Below are 10,072 nucleotides of genomic sequence, written 5' to 3'. Positions count from 1 at the left end.
CCTCCTGATGTGATGGCCTGAGGAGGACACAATGTCACATCTGTTTCCCTGTACAACATCCATAATCTGAATCTAATCAGAAAAAACCTCAGGTAAGCTCAAATTGATGGATGTTCTACAAATAATAGGTGCCCTTTGAAACTGCCAACATTATGAGAGAAAAGGAAAGAATGATGAGCATTATTCCAGATCCAAGGACACTCAAGACACAAGACAACAAAGTATAATTCATAACCACAGATATATTTTTTTAACTTTTTATTTTATGTTGGAGTATAGCTGATTTAGAGAGCATATTAAAAAGCAGAGACATTACTTTTCCAATAAAAGTCCATCTAGTCAAAGCTATGGTTTTTCCAGTAGTCATGTATGGACATGAAATTTGGACTATAAAGAAAGCTAAGCACCAAGAATTGATGCTTTTGAACTGTGGTATTGGAGAAGACTCTTGAGAGTCCCTTGAACTGCAAGGAGATTCAACCAGTCCATCCTAAAGGAAATCAGTCCTGAATATTCATTGGAAGGACTGATGCTGAAGCTGCAGTGACTATACTTTGGCCATCTGATGTGAACAACTGACTCATTGGAAAAGACCCTGATGCTGGGAAAGGTTAAAGGCAGGAGGGGAAAGGGACTACAGAGGATGACAAGGTTGGATGGCATCACTGACTCAATGGACATGAGTTTGAGCAAGCTCTGGGAGTTGGTGAGGGACAGGGAGGCCTGGCGTGCTGCAGTCCATGGGGAAGCAAAGAGTCGGACAGGACTAAGTGACTGAACTGAATTGAATAGCTGAATAGCTGATTACCCTGAATATTTATTGGGAGGTCTGATGCTGAAGATGAAGCTCCAATACTTTGGCCACCTGATGTGAAAAACTGACCTTGATATGAAAAGACCTTGATGCTGGGGAAGATTGAGGGTTGGAGGAGAAGGGGATGACAGAGGAGGAAATGGTTGGATGGCATCATTGACTCAATGGACATGAGTTGCAGCAAGCTTCAGGAGATAGTCAAGGACAGGAAAGCCTGGAGTGCTGCAGTCCATGGGATCATAAAGAGTGGGACACAACTGAGCAGCAGCAATAACTGATTGACAAAAATGTGCCAGTCCAGATGGACAGCCAAGTTGTGATAGTTTTAGGTGGACACCACTGGGACTCAGCCATACACACTCATGGATCCATTCTCTCTCAAACACCCCTCCCATCCGGGCTGCCAAGTAACACTGAGCAGAGCTCCCTGTGCTGTACTGTACATCCTCGTTACATAACCCTGGATATTTCAAGCCAGGAAAAATGAATTTGCTGTACAGGGCAATATTGAGATAGCAGATAAAATTCAAATAGGAACTCTGGACAAACGTGCTCTCTGTGTATCCTGGCAATAAGGCAACTGTGATTAAAAAAGAATTGTAAAATAGACTTTTAATATCCTAGAAGAATCCACAGTGTAGGAAATCCAGAAATAGCTAAGAGTAATTAACTCTAAAGAATTAAAAGGATGGACTGGGGCAGAGGAATTAAACCTCCAAATACTACGTATTTGACTTTGGAATTTAGGTTTTTATTCTGTCAATGAAAAAGATCTCATAACAAAATTCAAAGATTGAGAAATCACATCCTTATAAACAGTCTTTGTTTTGAAAGTCTTTAAAGTTGGTTTTCTTTCTTTTCTAATTAAGTAATTAATGTGTGGGTGCTGTGATAGTTCTTCCTGGCTGTGTGTAGGCTTTCTCTAGTTATGGCAAGAAGGGTCTACTCTCTAGTTGTGGTGCTTGGGCTTCTCATTGCAGTAGCTTCTCCTTATTGTGGGGCACGGGCTGCAGGGCATTCAAGCATCAGTAGTTGCAGCACACAGGCTCAGTAGTTGTGGGGCATGGGCTTAGTTGCCCTGCAGCCTGTGCAGACCAAGGATTGAACCTGTGTTCCCTGCTTTAGCAGGTATATTCTTAACAACTGGACCACCAAGGAAGTCCCTAAAGCTGTCTTTCATATTGAACTGTCAGGAAAGTAGCTGGCTACCCATCACCTTCAGACAGAGTAGCTCTGTTTACCTGGCCACTGCCAACACATGAGTCATGAAATCAGACTGCAACATGTCTACAGCTTGTCTTATTATTTAACCCATCACTTAAGAAAACACACACATGGGGAAAAATACACTCTCTACTAGCCAATCATTTTAGCGTCAGTACTGAATTGCAAACAGAAGCAGCTGCATTTCTTAAGCAGTCTGACTAGCAACTTCAGTGATTTTATGCAAGGCTGTAACATGTTTTTGCTATCAGTTATTTCAGTGCAATTTTAGATAAGAATCCAAAATTAACTGTGATCTATGGGTATTGTAATCACAAGCCACTTCAGTATTCTTACCTGGGAAATCCCATGCGCAGAGGAGCCTGGCGGGCTACAGTTCATGGGCTTGCAAAAGAGTCAGACATAACTTAGCAAGTTAACAACAACAGTAAATGGGTACTGTAATATTTATCTGGAAAAAATGCAAACCTAGAAGTGATTTGACTGGGCTCCCCACTTGATGAAAATCTAGATTCTTCTAACTTGTTAAAGAGATCGAGGACTACTAAAAGTGTCTAAATTATGGAAAGGACCAATTTAGTGGTTTTGTTAAAAAGAAATGAAAGTAAATATGTCATAATAAAGTCAAAATATTTAATCATTCATTTTTTTTTTAAATTGACTTCTCTCCTAAAATTAAAATTTATTTGCTTTCTTTTCTTCTTCAAAAACTGAGTTTAGTTGAGGTCCTGGAAATAACTTAGTGGTTTACTTTAGACTAAATAAGCTGAAAATTCACTAAATATCAGCATTAAATCTTTTAAAAAATAGTTTGCATAGGAGCATATTTTTAAATTCCATAAATTTAATCTACTAAAGTCTAAAATTCAGCTCAGAGATTTTTTTTTGACAGATTAGTGCAGGGAAAAATGAAAGCAATCAGCTTATTTCCTTGCACATCTATAAATGCATCACCTCTGCACAGTGCATCATGAAGCCTGTTACATCCACATCTGAGAAGGAAACACAACTGGTAATTGTAATGATATTGATGTCTGATGAATGAAAATATGGTCATCGTATAACAAAATAATTTAAGAGAATTTATTTGCACACTACTTGTTGTATATGCCAACCAAGTCAAACACAAGAAACATGATTTCCTTGTTCTGGAAGAATAAATGGAATATAAATAAACATAGAACAAATAAAAAGTAATTAAATATTTTCTTATTTGAAATGAATATATAATGATAAATATAAAAGAAAACACTATGCAAGAAAAATACTTCTTTACTTAACCACATCCTCTGGGCAGTATTGTGAAAAATTTCCTCACTAAACAAAAGGAAGAGACTGAAAAAAAATGAAGTATTAATGCCCATTTCCTGTGCACTGATTCAATGTGCTCAGTTGCTCAGTTGTGCCCAACTCCTTTGGCCCCAGAGATTGTAGCCTGCCAGGCTCTTTTGTCCATGGAATTCTACAGGCAAGAATGCTGGAGTGGGATGACATTTCCTTCTCCAGAGGATCTTCTCAGCTCAGGGATGGAACCCAGCCTCCTGTGTCTCCTGCATTGGCAGTCAGATTCTTTCTGTCCATATAGTGATCCCCTTTCCCAGTTACCTTCCCCTGTGCCCCTGTCTATCTGTCAGCCACCACTGTGTTCTCTGTGTCTTTATTTTTGCTTTGTTTCAGTTCAGTCACTCAGTCATGTCCAACTCTTTGCAGCCCCATGGACTGCAGCATCCCAGGTTTCCCTGTTCATCACCAACTCCCAGAACTTGCTCAAACTCATGTCAATTGAGTTGGTGATACCATCCAACCAACTCATCCTCTGTCATCCCCTTCTCCTCCTGCATTCAATCTTTCCCAGCATCAGGGTCATCCAATGAGTTAGTTCACATCACATGGCCAAAGTACTGGAGCTTCAGCTGCAGCATCATTCCTTCCAGTAAATACTCAGGACTGATTTCCTTTAGGATTGACTGATTTGATCTCCTTGCAGTTTAAGGGACTCTCTAGAGTCTTCTCCAACACCACAGTTCAAAAGCATCAATTCTTTGGTGCTCTACTTTCTTTAGGGTCCAACTCTCACATCCATACATGACTGCTAGAAAAACCACAGCTTTGACTAGATAGACCTTTGTCGTCAAAGTAATGTCTCTGCTATATAATAAGCTGTCTTGGTTGGTCATAGCTTTTCTTCCAAGGAACAAGTGTCTTTTTCATTTCATGGCTGCAGTCACTATCTTCAGTGATGTTGGAGCCCAAGAATATAAAATCTGTCACTGCTTCCATTGTTTCCCCATCTATTTGCCATGAAGTGATGTGACTGGATGCCATGATCTTTGTTTTCTGAATATTGAGTTTTAAGCCAGCTTTTTCACTCTCCTCTTTCACTTTCATCAAGAGGCTCTTTAGTTCTTATTTGTTTTCTGCCATAATTGTGGTGTCATGTGCATATCTGAGATTATTGATATTTCTCCTGGCAATCTTGATTCCAGCTTGTGCTTCATCCAGCCCAGAGTACATGATGTACTCTGAATATAAGTTAAATAAGCAGGGTGACAGTATACAGCCTTGATGTACTTCTTTCCTGATTTGGAACCGGTCTGTTGTTCCATGTCCAGTTCTAACTGTTGTTTCTTGACCTGCATACAGATTTCTCAGAGGCAGGTAAGTTGGTCTGGTATTCCCATCTATTTAAGAATTTTCCACAGTTTTTTGTGACCCACACAGTCAAAGTCTTTAGCATGGTCAACAAAGCAGAAGTAGATGTTTTTCTGGAATTATCTTGCTTTTTCTGTGATCCTACAGATGTTGGCAATTTGATCTCTAGTTCCTCTGCTTTTTCTAAATCCAGCTTGAACATCCAGAACTTATCAGTTCATGTCCTGTTGAAGCCTCGGTTGGAGAATTTTGAGCATTACTATGCTAATGTGTGAGATGAGTGCATTTGTGCAGTAGTTTGAATGTTCTTTGGTGTTGTCTTTCTTTGGGATTGAAATGAAGACTGACCTTTTCCAGTCCTGTGGCCACTGCTGAGTTTTTCAAATTTGCTGGCATATTGAGTGCAGCACTTCCACAGCATCATCTTTTAGGATGTGAAATAGGTCAGCTGGAATTCCATCACCCTCACTAGCTTTGTTCATAGTGATTCCTAAGGCCCACTTGACTTCACGTTTCAGGATATCTGACTGTAGGTGCATGATCACACCATCGTGGTTATCAGGGTCATGAAGATCTTTTCTGTATAGTTCTTCTTGCCACCTCTTCTTAATATCTTCTGCTTTTGTTAGGTCCATACGGTTTCTGTCCTTTACTGTGCCCATCTTTGCATGAAATATTCCCTTGGTATCTCTAATTTTCTTGAAGAGATCTCTATTCTATTGGAGAGAGTCTTTTCTATTCTATTCCTTTCCTCTACTTCTTTCCATTGATCACTAGAGAAGGCTTTCTTATCTCTCCTTGCTGTTCTTTGGAACTCTGCATTCAGATGGGTGTATCTTTCCTTTTCTCCTTTGCCTTTCACTTCTCTTTTCTCAGCTATTTGTAAGGCATCCTCAGACAACCATTTTGCCTTTTTGCATTTCTTTTTCTTGGAGATGGTTTTGATCACAGCCTCCTGTACCATGTTGCTATGACCAGTGCGTTCTCTCGGCAAAACTCTGTTAGTTTTGCCCTGCTTCATTTTGTACTCCAAGGCCAAACTTGTCTGTTACTCCAGGTATCTCTTGAGTTCCTACATTTGCATTGCAGTCCCCTATGATGAAAAGGACATCTTTTTGTTGTTGTTAGTTCCAGAAGGTCTTGTAGGTCTTCATAAAACCATTCAACTTCAGCTTCTTCGGCATTAGTGGTTGAGGCTTAGACTTGAACTGCTGTGATTTTGAATGGTTTGCCTTAGAAACAAAGAGAGATCATTCTGTTGTTTTTGAAATTGCACCCAAGTACTGCATTTCAGACTTCTGTTGACTATGAGGACAACTCTATTTCTTCCAAGGTATTCTTGCCCACAGTAGTAGATATAATGGTCATCCAAATTAAATTCACCCTTTCTGATCCATTTTAGTTGATTGATTCCTAAAATGTCAACATTCACTCTTGCCATCTCCTGTTTGACCACTTCCAATTTGCCTTGATTCATGAACCTGACATTCCAGGTTCCTATGCAATGTTTTTCTTTACAGCATTGGACTTTACTTTCATCACCAGTCATATCCACAGCTGGGTGTTGTTTTTGATTTGGCCTGGCCTCTTCATTCTTTCTGGATCTATTTCTCCACTCTTCTCCAGTAGCATATTGGGCACCTACCAACCTGGGGAGTTCATCTTTCAGTATCCTATCATTTTGCCTTTTCATACTGTTCATGGGGTTCTCAAGGCAAGAACACTGAAGTGGTTTACCATTCCCTTCTCCAGTGGACCAGGTTTTGTCAGAATTCTCCACCATAACCCGTCTGTCTTCGTTAGCCCTACGTGGTATGATTCATAGTTTCACTGACTTAGGCAAGGCTGTGATCCATGTGATCAGTTTGGTTAGTTTTCTGTGATTGTGGTTCTCATTCTGTCTGCCCTCTAATGGATAAGGATAAGAGGCTTGTTGAAACTTCCTGATGGAAAGGACTGGTTGTGGGGGAATCTGGGTCTTGCTCTGATGGGTGGAGCCTTGCTCAGTAAATCTTTAATCCAATTTTCTGCTGATGGGAAGGGCTTTCCTGGTGGCTCAGTTGCTAAACAATCTGCCTGCAATGCAGGAGACCCAGGTTCAATCCCTGGGCTGGGTTAATCCCCTGGAGAAGGAAATAGCAACCCCCTCCAGTGTCCTTGCCTGGAGAATTCCATGGGCAGAGGAGCAGGTGGGCTACAGTCCATGGGGTCGCAAAGAATCGGACACAACTGAGCAACTTTCACTTTCACTTTCTGTTGATGGCTGGGGCTGTGTTCCCTCCCTGTTCTTTGACCTGAGGCCAAACTATGGTAAGGGTGATGCCCCACGGCTCCCAGGACAGTTATATCCAGTGCCCCATGCCTTCACTGGACACTCACAGGAAAGTTTGGCTCAGTCTGTTGTGGGCCCTAGAACTTTTGCAACAGTGTGAGAACTTCTTTGGTATAATTGTTCTCCAGTTTGTGAGTTGTCTGCTTGATGGCTCTATGGTGGGGCTAATGGTGACCTTTTCCAAGAGGATTTATGCCACACACAGCACCTCCTAGGTCTGCTGCAGCCAGAGCCCCTGTCCCTGAGGCAGGTCACTGCTGACCTGTGCCTCAGCAAGAGACACTCAAACTCAAAGGCAGGTCTGGCTCAGTCTCTTGTGGGGTCTCGGGGTCCTGGCATGCACAAATGTTTTGTTTGAGTCCTCCAAGCATCTCTGGAGGGCATGGGGTTTGATTCTAAATGTGATTTTACCCCTCCTACTGTCTTGTTGGGGCTTCTCCTTTGCCCTTGGATGTAGGTTATCATTTTCTGGTGGAATCCAACATTCTGTCGATGGTTGTTCAGCAGTGAGCTGCAATTTTGGAATTCTCGCAGTAAAGAATTCACACAGTCCTTCTACTCCACTATCTTTTCACAAGTCTACCCTGCCCCTTGTTTTGTTTAGTTGGTTCAATTATTTTGTTGTATGTTTATTCTTTTATACTGCACATATGAGTGAAATCATATAGTATTTGTCTTTCTCACTCAACTTATTTCACTTAGTGTAATATCCTTAAGATCCATGTGGAAATGGAAAGATTTCCTCTTTTGTGGCTGAATAGTATTCCATGATGTCTGTGTATGTGTGTGTCCACATAAAGCATAAAGTGACACCGTCCCTGCATTCCTAGAGCTTGCACAGTTCAGGAGAGAGGCATGCACACCACAACACACCAGCAGTGTGTAAGTATGACGACCGAGGTATTGTCAAGGGCTATGGGATCACCAAAGTGGAAATCTTATCTTGCCTGGAGAAGCCACAGAACATTTCATGAAGCAGGTACATTTTAGTTGAGTAACAAGCAACTACAAGGAATGCCCTGTGCAGTTGCCCAAAAAACCCTTGCAAAGGTGTGGAAGAGAATAAAGCATGCCATATTTTGAAAACCTAAATGTTTCAGTGGTGCTAGAGTATGAAAAGGAAAAGTTAACAACATACCATTATATTAACTGTATTTAGGAATCACTGAAATATTTTTATTGATTTTTTCACTATAATTAAATTAATTCACATTCATCAATAAGTGTTTTTAAATGGAAGAAACATAAAGAAGAAAATTAAGCCTACTTTACAACCTATTGCTAAATAATCATGTGACTTATGTATTTTATACCATAGCTCTGCTTCTAATAGCCTTTCCAGGCTACTGATCAGAGAAAGGGGATGATAAATACTGCCCCCAATTCTCCTGAAATCAATCATATATCCCACACTTCTCACCAGAATCTTCTCCACTTATTTTCCACATCAATCATTTCTTCTCTCAGTTTTGGTTCCTTTGGGTTGATGCAATTTCCCTACATTCTGCAGACATTTCTTGAATCTTGTGGTATGAAGTTGCCATTTTCTTATCTCGGTACACTAATAAACATAGTTGTTGTTTTTTTTCTTTTGTTATTAATATTTCCTCCTCTTGTTTTTCTTGTAACAGATTGATCAGTAGCTGAGAAGGGTTTTTAGAAGTTTGCTCACAGAAGCAGCTGTGCTGGGAATCCAGAGCATACTGTCTGGTTTCCGTTTATAATAAGCACATATAAGTGGCACTACTGGGCTAACAAGTACTGTGTAAAGTTGTCTGGTCCACAAGGCAAACTGCTTTCTGGAGAAATAGCAATATTCAGTTCCATAGGTACTGGATGAATGCTATTATCTGGCGTTCCTGCTAACTCTATGTGTCATCTTTAATCTTTGCAAACAGTTGAAGAATTTCAAAGAGTGATGCTATCAGGACTGCCCTTTATTCCTATCGCTTTTCCTGCAGTGTCAGGGACAGATAGGAGGTGCCGGGGTGTGGTGCCGTTGTAGTCAGGAAGATAAGGAGGTTAGTGAAATAATCTAGAAGAGAAATTAACCAAGGAAGTGACAAGAAGAAAATGAGATAAGGAAACAGATTTGAGAGATAAAAAGAAAGTACCAGCATTGTAACCAAGAACATGTTGCTAAGGGAGAGATGAAAATTCATTTTGAAAATGGCCGTTGTCTATAAGACACGTGACACACTTGGGTACATGTAAATCTCACAACAAATTGAGGAAATCAGTTTTATTATTCTGATAGTTTGGGTTTGTAAAATAGGTTAACGTACGCATTTAGGAAGTTGCTTTGTAAGGATCCCATTGGTGACTAACCCACACTCGTGTGGATGCTATCTCCCCACACCACACTAGACCACACTGGCTTCTGAAATGAGGCCTTCTTTGCTAATGTGAGCGCCTGGGTATTGAAAGAAATTTCTACCTCCAACTCCACTCCCTTTGGAAGTGCCTGCCTTTCCTTGGATTTCAGGTCAGTTTGTCACCCTGCTATCTCAGTTTTATGATGCAGCTTAAAGAGCATTTACCAATTGTAAATTTGTAAATCTCTTGTTGTCTAGGGTAGAAGTCATGCTCTTTCCAGGGCTTCCCCAAAGGCTCAGCAGGCAAAGAACCTGCTTGCGAACGCAGGAAACACAAGAAGCGCAGGTTCGATCCCTGTGTCAGGGCGATCCCCTGGAGAAGGAAATGGCAAACCATTCCAGTATTCTTGCCTTGAAAATCCCATGGACAGAGGAGCCTGGCAGGCTACAGTCCATGGGGTCGCAAAGAGTCAGACACAACCGAGTGACTGAGCACAAGCATGATGCTCTTTCTACATCATAAGCAGAAGCTACTGTCTCTCCATTGATTTTTCAGGCTCTGTGACTCTTCAAGGGCCTAGGTCTATGTTCACCCTCCTTATTATTTATGTTTCCTTTTGTATTTCCCACAACTGTACCCATGCAAGATGCCTTCTGGGAGAGTTCCTTGAACTAATTTTCCCCATCACGAATTCTTATGAATGCAAGTCCACCCCTCTACCCCAGTTTCTGCTC

Source organism: Dama dama, chromosome 29, assembly GCF_033118175.1.
Source record: "Dama dama isolate Ldn47 chromosome 29, ASM3311817v1, whole genome shotgun sequence".
NCBI lineage: Eukaryota > Metazoa > Chordata > Mammalia > Artiodactyla > Cervidae > Dama > Dama dama.
The sequence above is the reverse complement of the archived record's forward strand: the minus strand, read 5'-3'. Positions refer to the sequence as shown.